This window comes from Phyllobates terribilis, unplaced genomic scaffold, assembly GCF_046119375.1.
Source record: "Phyllobates terribilis strain yellow unplaced genomic scaffold, ASM4611937v1 Scaffold_1__5_contigs__length_1240528914, whole genome shotgun sequence".
NCBI lineage: Eukaryota > Metazoa > Chordata > Amphibia > Anura > Dendrobatidae > Phyllobates > Phyllobates terribilis.
In genome coordinates, this window is record NW_027362761.1 from 895,981,440 (window position 1) to 896,000,309 (window position 18,870).

An 18,870-nucleotide genomic window follows, 5' to 3' on the forward strand; every position below is an offset into this window, starting at 1 on the left:
GTGGCATTTAAGGTGTGTGGTACATGGGGCACGCAGCTTCATGCACCCATCGACTTCCCCGTGATGTGATGCCCGGTTGCCAATAAGTAGAGATGAGCGTTGTTCTACTCGAACTGTTCGCCAATCTCAAATTCGAGCTGTTTTGGGCGGTGTTCGAGCCGGTCGGCGAACACGAACAATTTGAGAAAAATTCGGCTGTTCGAGGTTATGTTCGATAACTGTTCGTGCACCAAAATCATAACTGGATTTTTTCTCAGTAATGATGAAAATTAATGTTAATACGCAGTTTGAGTGTACAGCGGGGCGGGGGGAGGGGCAGGGGATGGATCTCTGCAGGAACAATGAAGATCTCCATTTTTTTTTCTCTTTCCCGCATTTGCAGTGGGGAGGTGCAATCTGTCAGCCTATCAGCAGCGCACACACGGAGCGAAGTGCTTTTTTTCACACAAGCAAGGGCATGTGTGATTGGCAGTGTATGTCACATGTCCTTGCCCTATAAGACCAAGCCATTTTCCCCGTCGCCACCATTTTCTCACTGCTGCAGCTGCGTGTTAGACGGCACCGCTGTTGCTGTGTGTGCTATACCTTGTTAATTTCAAGCCAATTTTCGCACAAATATACAGATAGCTTGGGAGTAGGGAATAGTTGTGATTGCAGTCCTTTTAAGGACTAGGTTACAGCATTTCCTACGACTTTTATCAGGGAGGTCTGTGCTCTTAAATAGATAGGTTGTGGGAGTAAAGACTAATTGTAATTGGAGTCCTTTTCAGGACTAGGTTACATGAGGTCCTATCAGTTTTTGCCAGGCAGGTCTATGCCAGTGCTGTGCAAGTTTTTTTCACAGCATTTGGCTGAATCTAGCAAAGCTAATCCTTTTTGGCCTATTGCAGAGTGTGTTAGTCAGTGGAGTAGCCTATCTGTGTTGCAAGATATAACACCTGTGTATAGAATACCAATTTTTTTACTGCACCTAGTGAAGTAAAATCTTTTGGGCATAGCATCATTCTATTAGTCCATCTATACTGACCTCCATCAGGTTGCAAACTGAATATAATTTTTTTCTGCATCTAGCTCTGAAAAAATATTTGGGCTTCTAGCGGTGTGTGGGACTTGGTCTATTAGTCCATCTATACTGACCTCCATCAGGTTGCAAATTAAAAATAATTTTTTTCTGCATCTACCTCTGAAAAAATATTTGGGCTTCTAGCAGTGTGTGGGACTTGGTCTATTAGTCCATCTATACTGACCTACATCAGGTTGCAAATTAAAAATAATTTTTTTCTGCATCTAGCTCTGAAAAAATATTTGGGCTTCTAGCGGTGTGTGGGACTTGGTCTATTAGTCCATCTATACTGACCTCCATCAGGTTGCAAATTAAAAATAATTTTTTTCTGCATCTAGCTCTGAAAAAATATTTGGGCTTCTAGCGGTGTGTGGGACTTGGTCTATTAGTCCATCTATACTGACCTCCATCAGGTTGCAAATTAAAAATAATTTTTTTCTGCATCTAGCTCTGAAAAAATATTTGGGCTTCTAGCAGTGTGTGGGACTTGGTCTATTAGTCCATCTATACTGACCTCCATCAGGTTGCAAATTAAAAATAATTTTTTTCTGCATCTAGCTCTGAAAAAATATTTGGGCTTCTAGCAGTGTGTGGGACTTGGTCTATTAGTCCATCTATACTGACCTCCATCAAGTTGCAAATTAAAAATAATTTTTTTCTGCATCTAGCTCTGAAAAAATATTTGGGCTTCTAGCGGTGTGTGGGACTTGGTCTATTAGTCCATCTATACTGACCTCCATCAGGTTGCAAATTAAAAATAATTTTTTTCTGCATCTAGCTCTGAAAAAATATTTGGGCTTCTAGCAGTGTGTGGGACTTGGTCTATTAGTCCATCTATACTGACCTACATCAGGTTGCAAATTAAAAATAATTTTTTTCTGCATCTAGCTCTGAAAAAATATTTGGGCTTCTAGCGGTGTGTGGGACTTGGTCTATTAGTCCATCTATACTGACCTCCATCAGGTTGCAAATTAAAAATAATTTTTTTCTGCATCTAACCCAGCCAATAGTTTTGGCCTAATACCACAGTTTGGCCACTCAGCTCTGCTCGGTTACCATCCATTGTTTTTTTGTGCAAACAACTCCAGAGTTGTGAATTAGTTAACCACCAAAATGAGTGGAAAAAGGCCTGCTGCTGGTGGAAAGGGGAATAGGCGTGTTGGGAAGGGGAAAAAAGGTTGTGTCCGTGGGGTAGGTGCAGAAGAAAGACCATCTTCCAGCCAAACTAAAATGTCTACTTCTTTTAGCGGACAATGTGATAAGATCCCTTTCTTACGGCCACGCCAATCGCTACAAATTCCAGATGAGGCACAAAAACAGCAGGTGCTTCAACGGATATCAAGTGCTCCTTTAAGTGGGCTCTCCTCCACATCAACTTCAACATCACAAATACTCCAGTCCTCAAAGGTGTCACCCAAATCGCACTTGCTTCCTCACAGCTCCCAAATCTCCAGCTGCCCGTCTGAGTGTGAGGTAGAACAGATGGTTGAGTCTGCAGAGCTGTTTACTCATACTATAGCCTGGGAATCAGAGGTCGACTCCAGCGCTTCTGTGAATCCAGACGAGGAAATGATCTGCACTGATGCCCAGAATCTTTATGAGTCGGATCCAGGACCAGACGCAGAAGGTTCTGACCATAATGTAGACCCTCATTCCCAAACTGTAACTCCTGTTGGTGGAGACAATGAGGAAGACGATGATAAGACTCAAATACCTGATTGGAGCGACAACTTTAGTTTTTTGTCAGGGCAGGAACAGGTTGGCTCTGAGGACGACGGGTGTGATAACGCACAGGGTGATGATGATGAGGTCGGAGATCCCACTTACTGTCAACCCACAGTCAGCCAAGAGATGAGGTCAGCAGAGGAGGTGGAGGAAGATGCTAGTGACGACGAGGTCAGGTTGCGCCTTCCTGGACAGAGACGTAGTACTGGAAGCACGTCAACAACTGCATCCTCAAACACAACTCTGCCTCTCACCACAAGTCGTGGTGGCTCTTCAGGTCGCATGGGTGCTAAGCCTTGCATAGCCTGGGCATTTTTTCAGATCGATAAAGATGACCCAACTCGTGTTATCTGTAACATTTGTCAGCAAAAGCTAAGTAGAGGCCAAAAAATACATAGTTTGAGTACTTCATGCATGAACCGGCACATGGACATGAAGCATAAGTTGCAGTGGGAAGCTCAGTGTGCTACAATGCGGCCTAGCCGGCCGGGCCAATCACCGTCTGCCATATCTTGTGCATCCGCGGCCTCTTCATCCTCTGTGACTGGGGGGACAGCAGTCACACCTGTTTTGGGGCGCAGACCTGCCACCTCTTTACCCGCAACAGCCAGCGTGATTGGCAGGTCATCATTTTCTTTGGAGGTGGTAACACCAGCTGGTGTTGAGCGCTGTCCGACATCGATAGCACCACCTTTGGATCAAGGCAACCTAACATGTCCGCCTGCATCTTCCTCACAGACCGGCAGTTTGCCGGGGACACCCTTATCAACCCCGTCTAAGCACAATAGCCAGCCCTCGGTCCCTCAGATGTGGACAAGTAAAAGACCATTTCCTCCTAGCCATGAGAAAGCTAAGAGGTTGAATTTCACCATCTGCAAGCTCTTGGCTACAGAAATGCTGCCTTTCCGCCTGGTGGACACAGAGGATTTTCGAGACCTTATGTCCGTCGCAGTGCCCCAGTACCAGATGCCCAGTCGGCACTACTTCTCAAAGAAAGGTGTGCCTGCGCTCCACCAGCATGTCGCACACAACATCACCTCTTCTTTGAGAAACTCTGTGTGTGACAGGGTGCATTTCACCACAGACACTTGGACGAGTAGGCATGGACAGGGGCGTTACATGTCGCTGACTGGGCACTGGGTAACTATGGTGACAGCAGGACAAGGGGCTGCTGTCCAAGTCTTGCCGTCCCCACGAGTTGTGCGTCAATCCTCTTTATGTCAAAGTTCCTCCACTGCTTCTGCCTCCTCAACCTCCTCTCGGTCTTCCACCTGCACCCAAAGCCTGTCTGGTCATGCCACAAGCTTTCTAACTGCGCAGAAGGGATCCTGCACACCTCCTTACTATGCTGGCAGTAGGGCTCAACGTCATCAGGCGGTTTTTACATTGAAATGTCTGGGAAATGTGAGTCACACAGCTGAGGAGTTGTGGTCAGCTCTGGAGAACCAATTTCATGAATGGTTGTCTCCACTGGACCTGAAACCAGGGAAGGCCGTGTGCGACAATGCTGCAAACCTGGGTGCGGCCCTTCGCCGGGGCAATGTCACACACGTGCCTTGTATGGCTCACGTGTTGAACCTGGTTGTCCAGCAATTTTTAGCCCACTATCCCAGACTAGATGGCCTTCTGCAGAGGGCACGGTCGCTGTGTGCTCACTTCCGCCGTTCGCATCCCGCAGCTCAGCGACTTACATCTCTACAGAAGTCGTTGGGCCTGCCACTTCACCGGCTAAAATGCGATGTGCCTACCCGGTGGAATTCAACTCTGCACATGTTGCAGCGACTGTGGCAGCACCGACAAGCCCTGGTGCAATACGTTCTGACGTATAGCCTGGGCCAACGAGATTCAGAGGTGGGGCAAATCACGCTGGAGGAGTGGTCTCAGATCAGGGACCTATGCACCCTTCTGCACAGTTTTGAAATGGCGACGAAGACGTTTAGTGCTGACGATGCCATTATCAGCATGACTATTCCGGTGATTTACATGCTGGAGCACATGTTAAACAGAATTCGGAGTCAGGTGGTGGCACAAGAGGAGGTGGAGGAAGTAGAGGAGGAGGAGTTGTATGCGGAAGGGCTAACATCTGCAAGGTCCAGACGGTCGGCAGCACCAAGGCGGCAGGCATGTGAGGGTGGGGGAGATGGTTTTACCAGGGCGCATGGTAGCAGCCAAACTAGTGAGGAAGGTGCAGGAGCCCAGGAAGAAGTGGAGGACGAACTGATGGAAGACTCATCAGATGAGGGAGACCTTGATCACATTTCTGTTGTGCGAGGTTGGGGGGAGAGGACAGAGGAAGGAAGCATGATTGTTACCTCGCCACCAACACAACAGGGACTTGGTGCTCCTGGATGCGCAACACACATGAGTGCCTTCTTGCTGCACTACCTGCAACATGACCCTCGAATTGTGAGAATTAGAAATAATCCTGACTACTGGGTTGCCACACTGTTAGATCCCCGGTACAAAAGTAAATTTGCAGAAATTATTCCTGCCATAGAAAGGGATGCACGCATGCAGGAGTATCAGCAGAGACTGTTGCAGAATCTTACATGTGCTTTTCCACAAAATACCAGTGGTGCACGTAGTGAATCTCACAGTTCCAACTTGCCAACCGTGGGACCGTCAAGTGTTCAGCACTCAAACCGTGACAGAACCACAGTATCTGCTGGTAACATCAATTTTGCGGAATCATTTCACCACTTTTTTAGCCCATCCTTTGCAAGGCCACAGGAGACAAGAAGTCTGACACATAGTCAACGCCTAGAGACGATGGTACAGGAGTATCTCCAAGTAAACATTGAAGCCACGACTGTGTCACTGGACCCTTGCTCTTTTTGGGCTTCCAATCTGGATAAATGGCCGGAGCTAGCCACTTACGCCTTGGAGATCTTGTCATGCCCCGCAGCCAGCGTTCTGTCTGAACGTGTGTTCAGCGCTGCTGGTGGTGTGCTGACAGATAAGCGCACGCGGCTCTCCACTGATAATGTAGACAGACTCACGTTCATAAAGATGAACAAATCATGGATCCGAAACGACTTTTCTACCCCTGTGTCATCCTGGGGAGAGTAAAAGCTTGATGATTGGTTAAAATCACCCTACCAACCGTTTTAAGCTTTCAAATTACTAATCATGTTTATCTGTATCTTGACTGGAAAATAATTTGGGCTTTGTAGCAGTGTGCAGCACTGATCCTATTAGGCCATCTATACTAAAGCTTCACCAGATTTAAAATTAAAAATAATTTTTAGCTGCATCTAGCCCGGAAAATAATTTTGGGGCTCCGAGATGCGCAAGGCACATAAGTGCCTTCTTGCTGCACTACCTGCAGCATGACCCTCATATTGTCAGAATTCGAAGTAATCATGACTACTGGGTTGCCACACTCTTAGATCCCCCAAACTTTTCGATCAACCTTTTCATTTTAATAAAGACCAAAAAAATTGTCATTTTTGAAATTATAAGCATTAGCAGGTTGTTAGAAACTGAAATCAAACAGTTTTCAACTCAAAACTTTATTCTAGGTGATGTTACATTTTCACATAGGACCCCTTGTTCGAAAGGAGCTTCTGAACTCTCTCGTCCATTGAATTTGTCAGGTTTTGGATGGTTTCTGCTTCAATTGTTTTGCATGAGGACAGAATACCCTCCCAGAGCTGTTGCTTAGATGTGAACTGCCTCCCGCCATCATAGACACTCCTTTTAATGATGCTCCAAAGGTTCTGAATGGGGTAGAGGTCAGGGGAGCATGGGGGTCACACCATAAGTTTGTCCCCTTTTATGCCCATATCAGCCAGAGATGCAGATGTTTTATGTGCAGCATGAGATGGTGCATTATCATGCAGAAAAATGATCTTGCTGTGAAATACACGGTTCTTCTTCTTGAACCATGGCAGGAAGTGCTGTTTGAGAAAATCCACATACATTATGGAGTTCATCTTTAGCGCCTTCAGGGATCCTAAAGGGGCCGACAATCTCTCTCCCCATGATTCCAGCCCAAAACATTACTCCACCTCCTCCTTGTTGGCGCTGTAGCCGTGTTTGCGTGGGGTGTCCATCAACCAGCCATCCTCCACTCCATCCATCTGGACCATCGAGCGCTGCACGGCACTCATCCGTGAACAAAACAGTTTTGAAATCAGTCTTCATGTAATGTTTGGCCCACTGGAGCCGTTTCTGCTTGTGTGAAGTGGATAGAGGAGGTCGACAGGATGGCGCATGCACAGCTGCAAACCTCTGAAGGACCCTGCATCTTGTTGTTCGGGGGACGTTGGAGGCACAAGCAGCTTCAAAAACTTGTCTGCTGCTATGACAAGGCTTTTTTGCCGCTGCTCTTTCAACCTGACGTAATTGCCTGTAGGAAAGAGTCCTCAATTTGCCCTTATCAGCACGCACACGTGTGTACTGTGAATCAGCTACATACTTCTTGATTGCCAGGACACTTCATCCTGATCATCGCACAATGTTGATTGTAGTCATGCCTTGACCTAAACACTCCACAATTTGTTGCTTCTCAGCAGCCGACACATCCTTTTTCTTTCCCATTTTGGCAGAAAATGTAGGCTGCTTAATAATGTGAGAGAGCCTTCTTAAGTAGTCTTGCCTTTCATTGGACACACCTGCCAAACTAATTAGCACAGGTGTCTGCAATTGCTTACAGTGATATAAAGAGCCCTGACACACATCACCATCAATGAGTTTAACTGACAAACAAATTCTTCCCTTATCACTCCTAAACACTTTTTGTATAATAATTTGGAACGCAGTGTACATGTGCTTTTCCACAAAACACCAGTGGTTCACGTAGTGAATCTTACAGTTCTAACTTGCCAACCGTGGTCTGTATGGAGTTGTTCAATAAAGGGCCCAAAATTAAGATAACATAGATGGGAGAGGTCTCTATGAATAGGAATTCCTAAGTATTTGATACCCTGTGAGGGCCAGGCAAAGGGAAAGTTGGACTGGATGGAATCCTATATGGATTTGGGGAGGGAGACATCGAGGGCCTCAGACTTCGCTGCATTGATTTTAAAATTTGACCATGTAACAAAGTGATCTATTTCAGCCATAACAGCATGGATGGATATATGTGATTGAGTGATATATACTAGGACATCATCAGCAAATAGAGAGCACTTGTACTCGGTGCCTCCCACCTCAATCCACCTAATATTGGGGTTATGGCGAATTGATGAGAGCAGGTGCTCCGTCTCTAGGATGTATAAGAGAGGGGACAGAGGACATCACTGCCTTGTCCCATTGGTGATTGTGAAAGGTGATGAAAATGTTCTGACGCACCCCCTGGGCCTTGGGACACCCGGAGTCGGACCCTTTTTGGTGGATGCTGGTGGTTGTAGTCTTCGTGGCGGCGACCCAGTTCCGTGGCTCAGGGCGGTCAAACCAGTGGCGGAACTATTTATGTGGTTTTCATGTTTAAATGTCCGACTACGCCACCCGTGGATTGCGGTCAGAGTGAACCGCCGCTACAGGGCAGACCACTGAGGCTGGTGTTGTGGGTGCAGCAGAGCGTAGCATAACTCCCCACGGGAGGAGTATAGCCTCAGGGCAGTGTATGCGGAGGATGGGGGTGATGGTGCAGGGCAGCAGCAGTAACGACACGGAGTCAGTGATGCAGTTCAGGGCCTTTACTCACAGTTCTTATTATCCAGACCACGTCTGCAGGTAACGGCTGCCCACGTCGTACTGTGCTCACCAGGTGAGGGGCTCAGACAACTCCCAGATAACTTTGGAGCACTTCACAGGACCCCCTTTGTGTGTCCTTTGTCTGGCCTTTCTTACCAACACTTCTGTCCGGCTGCCTCGGGCCTCCTCTTGGTAAACTTGGCGCCAGTTTCCCTGACCCTATGTGGTGCCTTCCTAGCGGGTGTAGCGAGGGGCTGCGCCACATAAAATGTCAGAGCCTCCGGTTTCTAGCTGAGGGTCGTTTCCTGCCTCCACTAGTTCGGGGACCGGTCTCCCCCTTTGGCCTGACCCCTCCACGCAGGTGGATTCGGGCGTGCGGTGGCGACTCGCCCGTCCGCACCCCTGGGATCCCTTCATTCCTCGTTCCTGGAGCCTTCTCCGCTCCTCTTCCTTCCTTCTCCCTCTTCCAGGCCTGGGCCTCTGTTACTAGGCCCGCCTCCGGAGCAGAGCTCATGCAGAGCCCCTGCTCCCTGCCACTTCTGCTCAGACTTCTCTGCACTGAACTAAGATGGTGCCCACCTTTTATACTCCCTTCTCAATGCACCCAGGAACTGCTTCCTCCCTGCTCCTGCACTACAGGGTTCCCCTTCCTCAGTGTTCCCTCCCCCCACTCCAGCCAGGGACAGGGACTGTCGTGCCCATCTCAGGGGCATATTGGTCGCCCTGCCCCATGGCAATGTGGTGTAATGCATGCAGGTGTCGGGTCCTGATCCACACTCCATCCTTACCTGAGAGTGAGATATCACACCTCTGGGTGAGGTGCAATACGTCTTTAGCAACCGAGCCCTCAGGGTGCTACAGTTCCATTTATCTTCAGCCTAGGTGACGTATTGCGATACAGGGCCGTGATTTTGGCTATAAAAGGGTCCCCTAGACCCCTACCCCAAGCTTTTTAAGAGAATCATATATGGCGTGCCAGGAGACTCTATGGAATGCTTTCTCAGCATCCAACGAGAGTATCTAATTACAAATTTTTAACTGCATCTAGCCCAGGAAATACTTTGTGCCTAGTAGCAGTGTCTGCTAGTAAGCGGATTATCCCGGCTGTTAAGCAAGCTGCACCACCTGTAGTTTAGACACTTAATTTTTTCAAAGGAAATGCTTCGGGACCATGGGATACTTAGTGAAGAGCATCAGGAGGCACCCCAAGGCATAGGGGCTGGGACTGGCAGTAGGATGCCTTGCGGTGGACAGCCGAGCTCGATCCTTATAAAAGCTTTTTAACTGCAGCAGCTTTAGTGGACGCTACTGGAGCTGGAATTACCGCGGCTGCTGGCATGAGACTTGCCCTCCAATAGATCCTTGTAAATGGATTTAAAGTGTATTCATTCAAATTAGAGAGACAATTTAAATTAAAAAGCTTAGAGCTGCCTCCACCACAGGGGGGCTCGCTCGACCCACCAGCGGACAGGCACCAGTATTGGTAGAGGGGGGCTGGCCGTCAGGGTTCACCGCGGCTCTGGCACAAACCCGGCGACACGGAGGTGGCACGGGCAGGAGCGGACTGGCCGTGTCGGCTTCTCACTTTTTGGATTTTAGAAGGGCATGACATGCCTATATCTGTGTCTCCCCCTCCTTTTACTCCTCCACCTCTTTTATTTTCGCATGACTATATGTACTTGTCACTTTTCCATGTGTTAGTTATGTCTTCTGAGCAGTTTGTCAGCTTTTGGACACCTTTGAAGGTGTTTTCTATGTGTTTCTATGTGTTTTTGTTTGCCTGCCATTGGTTTTAACGGTGTTCGAAGGTGTTCGACGAACAGTTCGACGAACAGTTCGGCGAACACACGGGTGTTCGACGAACCGAACCGAACTCGAACACTACGGGGGTGGCTCAACACTACCAATAAGCTGATCAGGAAGCTGGAAGCCTGTGAAGGCCCCAGTGCCTGCCATGACAGTGCTCCTGTAAAGACCTGTCTATCTTTGGCATTCATGGAAGATTTTTCTATATATTGCAAAACTGTGATATTGCAGTATAAATGATTAGATGATTGCAGGTTCACGTTTCCTAAGGAGATTAAAAAATAAAGTAGAAAAAATGTTTTAAAAAAAGATAAAGAAATAAAGTAACAATTATTTGAATCACCCTTTTTTCCTCGAAAAGAAATGAAAAAAATTTAAACGTAAACAAATTTAGTATCATTATGTCTGTAACAGTCCAATCTATCAAAATATAAAAATATTTAACTCGATTGGTAAACGCTGTAACAGAAAGAAATTGAAACACCAGAATTGCGGTTTTTCAAATGCTGCAACCCACAAAAAATGCAATAACAAACGATCAAAATGTCATCTAAAGCCCAAAATGGTAGCAATAAAAGCATCAGCTTGCCATGCAAAAAATAGGTTCACACAGCTCCATCGACAACAAAATGAAAATGATACTTGGCGACACAAGCAAGATTTTTTTTATGAACTTTCTGAAATCTATTGCATTATCAGTTAACCATATATGTGCCCAGGAAACTCGCTTGCCTGTCTATTTGGAAATTGAACTCCAACATGTCCAGGTTTACCACAATTAATGCCGCACCACCAGGGTTGTGCTATCTTTTGTGAAATGATAGTGTGTGCTCAGCCTTGATGGAAGTTACCTATCCACCATTACTTCTTGAAGAAAGCAGTATCAGCTTCTTTTACATTATTTTTATGAAATTAAGTTTTTGGACATTAAATGGGATATTCAGAACGTTTTTTAAAAAAAAGTGCCTAAGCACTAACAGGCAGGTAGTTGCTACTTACCTGCCTGTTGTGCCTTGCACCATTCTGCGCCAGCACAGAGTGGTCACAGACTTCCGCTGATGTCACATCATCAGAGCGGCAGTTTGTCTACCTGCTGACAGTGTGGGACTACTGGTCTCATGCTGGTTGACAGCTGGCTCTCTGCTGCCTAATTGGGGAAGCTGGCTGTCAATCAGCATGATGCCAGTAGTCCTGACCTGTCAGCAGGAGGAGAAACTGCTGCTCTGTTGACAGGGAGTAGCTGAATCTCTGGCAGGAGGGGTCAGTGACCAGCATCGGGTACAACAGACAGGTAGTTGCCTCTGTTAGCAATTACATGCCTTTCTTTTTAAAGTCCTGGATATCCCCTTTAACTAGGGTGAATTCTCTAGGTAGAAGCCTGCCCAGGATCAGGCCACTGTGCAGAGCTGAGTAGAAAAGGCAACATTTTTCAAAAAAACATAAATAAATTAAATTCAATGACTAAAAAAAAAAATTCATGGGCTTCCATGACTACAATTTTCTTTATCATCTCAGCTTATCCTTATATTTTGGCGAAATTAAATTTTTGGGTATCAATTGGGGTGAATTTCCCCAATAGAATCTTGTACAAAATTTTTTTCTCAAACAAAAATTCTTGTTTTTTTTTACTGCAATTTTTTAACCAAATTCTAATTTTTTTTTATCAATGACAATTTTTTGTGTTGCGACTAGTGATTGCCAGTAGAACCAAGTGCAGCATTGGACCCCTGCCCAAGACTTAGCACATAAAAGGCTGTTGTAATGAGTTTTCCTCATTAACTCACATTCTTTGAGAGGGTGATCAAGCCATGAATCAAACTCTAACTCTTTGCTTCCCGTGGCCCTGGACACCATATTAGGCACAGAAAATAACATACAAAGTTGAGAAGACATAAATTCCTCGATTCATCAAAATTTTCATGCCAAACACTTTGAAAAGTCACAGATTTTTTGTACAACACGTGCTTGCGCAAACTTTTTGTGACTTGTGCCATTTTCACACCAGTTTCTGCCAAAATTGGTAGAAACTGGGTCAGGATGATGGCAAGACGAGGCATGATGACGCCTGCTCATCTAATTCATGACAAGTTGTGGTGTACCTTATGCCACGTAAAAACTGAAGGAAGTGAAGTGTTACCCATTGACTTTTAAAGAGTAAGTATCATTTTAATTTTTCATCAATCAATAGTACTCATTAAAATAAGCAACTTTGTAATATATCTTTTCAGAGAAATCTGCTTCTTTCTCCACTAGGACTGATCATTCATTTTCAAATTTCACAGGTCAAATCTGTATTCAGTGAAGACACACTTTCCCATTTTAGAGATAAGAGATGACAGTTGCTGCTGATAAGATTCTATGAGGACAGGATGAGGAGGAGCAAGAAGCTCTTTCTTTAGCTCCTCACTCTTCCTACATAGAATCTTATTTCAATAACAACTGTCATCTCCTATCTCAGTGATGTAACAATCTGTCTTCACTGAACACAGATTTTACTCATGAGTTGAGAATTTTGAAAATGAATGATCAGTCCTTGAGGAGAAAGAAGCAGATTTCTCTGAAACGATATATTACAAAGTTGCTTATTTTCATGTGTACTATTGATTGATGAAATAAAAATGAAAATGGCAGTTACTCTTTAACAATTGATCAGTTAAAAAAGAATATATGGATGAAACACTACAAGATTCGCAAATTGGATGAAAAGAGTACATGCTCTGAGTCTCACGGATCTGTTTTTAAAATAAATGTGTGTATGGAACAATGACACTTTATAAGACATTATGTTATCCATTTAATAAAAGGACAGCCTACAGACAAGAGATATTTTTGAACAAGAGATGTGTGAATCTATCCTAAAACACATTTTTGTTGAACTGTAGATAATAGACATGGGCCGCACATCCAAAAATCATACATTGATCTAATGCCACCAGGTGAAAATTTACAAAACTGAACATGAGTTCTTAGTTTACCATTCTGATCAGACTGTATGAAGCCCACTGCCATGTCACGGCAAAGCTATCAGTGGGTTCCAAACTTTTTATAGCCTTAAAGATGTGGCGCCGTGCACTAACTACTTCAATTGCAGCGATGCACCAGCAGGGCGGGCGACCTGGTGCCTCACAGAGTACATACTGCAAGGCAGAGTCCCCATGACTCCAGGCCGCACCACCCCACAAGCACAAAACCACAGGAACAATGGCCACCACACAGCACCAACACCAAGTGAAAGGAGCAAAGAAATCACCTTCCACAAACTGTGAACTGAGACCCTATTGTGCTCATTTGTGGTCCATGTCTTTTTTCTACAGTTCTCAAGAACACTGGAAACAAATGGGTTAAAACTGGTCAACGAGTTTTAAGATCTCATCTGTCGAGATCTCGATCTGCGCATGCTCTGGCAGCCATTTTCCTGAAGCCCACCGCAGTGCTATGTATGGGAGAGGGAACCTATGCTCACCGTCGACTTCTTCTGAGGACGGGGCCCACAAATCGCCCCACTCCTGTCACCACCACCACCCAAGTCACCCTGAATCAGCGACCTTTCTGAGAGGACGGGGCCTGCAGCATCGCCCGACTCCTGCCGCAGCTGCCGCCAGCCTCCTGTATCTGTGACCCTGGCTCCTGTGCCCCCTGCCCCACCACCACCGCCCCCCAGGTAAAATGGATTATAAAGCGCACCATTTTATTTAAAAAAACATTTTTTCCTATTTTGCACCCCAAAATTTGGGATGCGTCTTATAATCCGGTGCGTCTTATAATCTGCAAAATACAGTTATACCGTGGTTTTGTCCTGATGAAAAAGTTTGAAACTTCGAAACGTGTTGACAAATAAACAGCAGAATTAGTTTCCTGTCTTCTCATCATCCTTTGACGGCAGCGCAGTTTTAACCCATTTGTTTCCAATGTTCTTGATTTCTTCCCTGTGTGTCTGCAGCAGCCTAAGTCTTTTTCAGCACTTGTGTACACACAACCTGATCAGGTGAGCACAATAGTGCGTATTCTTTCCCAAAACATTTACCCAGATAAAACCCTATTCCGCTTTTTGTCCTTTCCAAATCTTTTATATAGTTCTGGCAAATTTATTATTTATGGTTTGTACCCTAGTATATAAAAATGATAGTGATTTTGTACTTATCCTGTTGCGGATTAATGAATTCTAAATGCAATTACTGTATAGTGCTGTGGTAATTCCCTATGTATCCTAAAACACAGAGAACCCATTTCTTCTTTTCTGTCTTAAACCCATTTTCTTTATAATATAAAGAAGACAAAGCCACTTCATCCAATTGTTTGTGCATTAAAAATCATACTCTTGTGCAATGAAAAAAAAATGACTGCAATATAAACATTACACAATTTTACTGTCTAGGTGAATTACTGAGTAAGATATTCATTGATCATTCATATTCCCAGGGCAGTAACACAGTTACTTTACTTAAAGTATGTAAATTTCAGAAAAGGTCAGAAAGAACCGAAGTGCTGCCTGCATATTTCCCATGCTGACAAAATTTACATGTACGGTGAATTTACCCTCTACTGACAAGCAGTTTCAGGAATTTAGAAGCATATAATTTAATATATTTACCATTAAAGTGGCTGACAAAAGCCCATTGAGCTTATTGTGCTTAGAATTAAGGTGCATAAAAGGCTTAGGGTCAGATCCTTTCCTCTGCTCTCTATAAACATTATGGTCTATTAACACATATACTATTGAATATGATGCCTGTATGCATGGAAATTCTCCATTATGTTTAAGGGCTTGAAGCCTATACGGCAGTGTACAGAGGCCATGCGGTCCTTGTTCTGAAATTTTCCTGTAGGTTCTATGTGAAAGCTAAATCACATTTGAAGCCTGAATGAAGATGCAAACTTTTTTTATTAGGATTATGCTTAAAAAGACTCCGTACAGTAGAGAGATACAGTATAGATTGCTTATGTAACTTCAACTACAAAACAGAGCTGTAATAAACCTTTTTCTAGAAATATTACCCTCCACTTAGCAAGCAGATACTACTACTGCAAGGAAGCAGCTGCCTGCAATTGAGTATAATTGTAATAGGTTCTCGACATACTCTTGACCTCATATATCTGATCAAGATATTCGCTTGAATATAACAGTACTTTATTAGTTATCTCCCTGTAGATAGCAACAATTGAAGCGCTTGCCTGAAAGTATTATTATGAAAATACTGTATATGTTACTGTTGGATAGAAACATCCCTTTTTGGAAACCACTGTTTTAATATGTATACAATGTAAATTGAACACAGAGCAGAAAAAAATGGCAGTTATCAAATAAATACCTTAGGTGTTGGGCAAATGATATTGAAAATCACATAAAAAATAATAAAAATAATAAACTCAGCCAGTATTTTTCATTTAAAAAATATAACTTTTTTTGTTCTTGTGTTATTTATTTCTATTTTTATCAATGTTAAGTAACATTCTAATGTGCAAAAGTAACAAATGTGATAAAAATAATAAGGTTACAAATATATTGCAATTCAATTTGCATGGATCACAAAAAAAAAGATTTTATCAGCCAGAGAGGAGGCTGACATGATGTCAGGTGCAGCCAAATGGGCTTCCCCATAAAAAAATGTCTTGAACCTATCACATGGTCTGGTCCAGCCAATCAGGGGGGACTATCATAGACACTATAAAAGATGATAAAGGGAAAGCAATGGGCATTTTAGGGGTTTAAAGTCTAGGGGTAGGAGGTCAGAGTGAACAGTTCATCATTGGAGTTAGAGATAAAAAGCCTAATCCAGAGTGTACAGTCATGGCCAAAAGTATTGAGAATGAGACAAATAGTAATTTTTCCAAAGTTTACTGCTTCATTTTTTTTAATAGCAATTTGCATATACTCCTGAATGTCAAAGAGTGATCAGCTTAACAGCAATTACTGTACTTGCAAAGTCAATATTTGCCCAGAAAATGAACTTTAACCCCCAAAACACATTTCAACATCATTGCAATCCTGCCTTAAAAGGAGCAGCTAACATCGTTTTAGTGATTGATCCATTAACACAGGTGTGGGTCTTGATGAGGACAGGGCTGGCGATCAATCAGTCATGATTAAGTAAGAATGACATCACTGGACACTTTAAAAGGAGACTTGTTCTTGGTATCATTGTTTCTCTTCAGTTAACCATGGTTATCTCTAAAGAAACACGTGCAGCCATCATTGCACTGCACAAAAACAGGGAAGAGTATCGCAGCTACAAAGATTGCACCTCAGTCAACAGTCTATCGCATCATCAAGAACTTCAAGGAGAGAGCTTCCATTGTTGTCAAAAAGGCTCCAGGGCGCCCAAGAAAGACCAGCAAGCGCCAGGACCGTATCTTAAAACTGTTTCAGCTGCGGGATCGGACTACCAGCAGTGCCGAGCTTGCTCAGGAATGGCAGCAGGCTGGTGTGAGTGCTTCTGCACGCACTGTGAGGCGGAGACTCTTTGAGCAAGGGCTGGTTTCAAGGAGGGCAGCAAAGAAGCCACTTCTCTCCAGAAAAAACATCAGAGACCGACTGATATTCTGCAAAAGGTACAGGGAGTGGACTGCTGAGGACTAGGGCAAAGTCATTTTCTCTGATGAATCCCCTTTTCGATTGTTTTGGACATCTGGAAAACAGCTTATTCGGAGAAGAAGAGGTGAGCGCTACCACCAGTCTTGTCTCATGCCAACTGTAAAGCATCCTGAAACCATTCATGTGTGGGGTTGCTTCTCAGCCAAGGGAATCGACTCACTCACAGTCTTGCCTAAAAACACAGCCATGAATAAAGAATGGTACCAGAATGACCTCCAAGAGCAACTTCTCCCAACCGTCCAAGAGCAGTTTGGCGCCCAACAATGCCTTTTCCAGCATGATTGAGCACCTTGCCATAAAGCAAAGGTGATAACTAAATCGCTCATGGAACAAAACATAGAGATTTTGGGTCCATGGCCTGGAAACTCCCCAGATCTTAATCCCATTGAGAACTTGTGGTCAATCATCAAGAGACGGGTGGACAAACAAAAACCAACAAATTCTGGCAAAATGCAAGCATTGATTATGCAAGAATGGACTGCTATCAGTCAGGATTTGGTCCAAAAGTTGATTGAGAGCATGCCAGGGAGAATTACAGAGGTCTTGAAGAAGAAGGGGCAACACTGCAAATATTGACTTGCTGCATTAACTCATTCTAACTGTCAATATAACCTATTGGTACTCATAATATGATTGCAATTATATTTCTGTATGTGATATAAACATCAGACAAACACTAATAAAAACCAGAGGCCAGCAGATCATGTGAAAATATAATTTTGGTGTCATTCTCAAAACTTTTGGCCATGACTGTAGTGTACTACTGCAACACTGAAGAACATGAAAAATGGGAGTGGTAGTCTCAGTCTTCGAATAATAATAAACAGATTCAATTGGTAATGAGGTACAGGGCTGACAGAGTCTGTGACTATGAAGTAATATACTGCAGTACAGCATCCTAATTAACGTCATTTTTTTCATTCTTAAAACAAGGAGGGCAGTTTAAGTCCTCTCAGTCCTAATTTTCCTACTGAACAAAAATATTGAAACCAGAGCTAGAAATTGTGCTTACTTGTTTGTGAGATGGACAAGTAATATGCAACATCTTTTGCATTTATTTATTTTTTTAAATAATAAAAAATCCAAACATTCCAGAAATTGAAATGCAACTGTCTACCCCACAAAGTATGCGTCTGAAAATGTTTTACATTTTTTTGCACACTTGCATATTTCATATTTCTGTAAGTATGAAAAGTAGGTAACCGTCCATTTTGGTAGATTCCTAGCTATTTGAGATATATAAGATATTTGATTCTTGTGCCAAATAATTACTTGTTTTTTCACAGTACATAAGTAGATGTTTATATTTTGTTGATTACTAAAAATTTTATATTATCATTTAGCTAAGATGATGTATCTTAAAGGGAACCTGTAACTAGAAAAAAATGCTTTTAACCTGCAGATATGGGGTTAATCTGCAGATTAATAGCGTTACTAACCTGCCTGGCGCCAGCACTTAGTCGAACGCTGCGGGGATAAAATGAACTTTATTCCCCGCGCAGCGTTCTGGTTGCAGTCACGGTTGCCGTGCCCCCAGCCCTGACTGACACTAGCTCTGGATTGGGGCTGGCTGTCAGTCAGGATCAGGGGCTTGTTTATAGCCATCGCTCTGTATTCTCAGAGTGGTGAGTGACCCGTGACTGAAACTGGAATTTTGCGGGGGGAATATATTTCATTTTCTCCCAGCAGCGTTTGGCTAAATGTGGGCACCGGACAGGTTAATAACGTTATTAACCTGTATATTAACCCCATATCTGCAGTGTAAGGTGGCTGCCGGACACATAGTGGATGGGAGATATGTATCACAGAGGTGGATGTCCTCTAGGAGTAATCCTCTAGTACACATATTACTAAGCGGGGTTAATTGGCCATGACAGGGCCAGGTTTAATGTGAGCAGCAGAAGAGTTGGACGGAACAGCTGCTCACCATATCTCCACCCCTGGGTGTGGTTCATATTGTAAAATGGAGCCTGTTTGTCTCACACATGGTCTGTGTGTGGAGTCGTGCAGATCTCCAGAAGTGTGTCTTTGCTAAAGGTTAAAG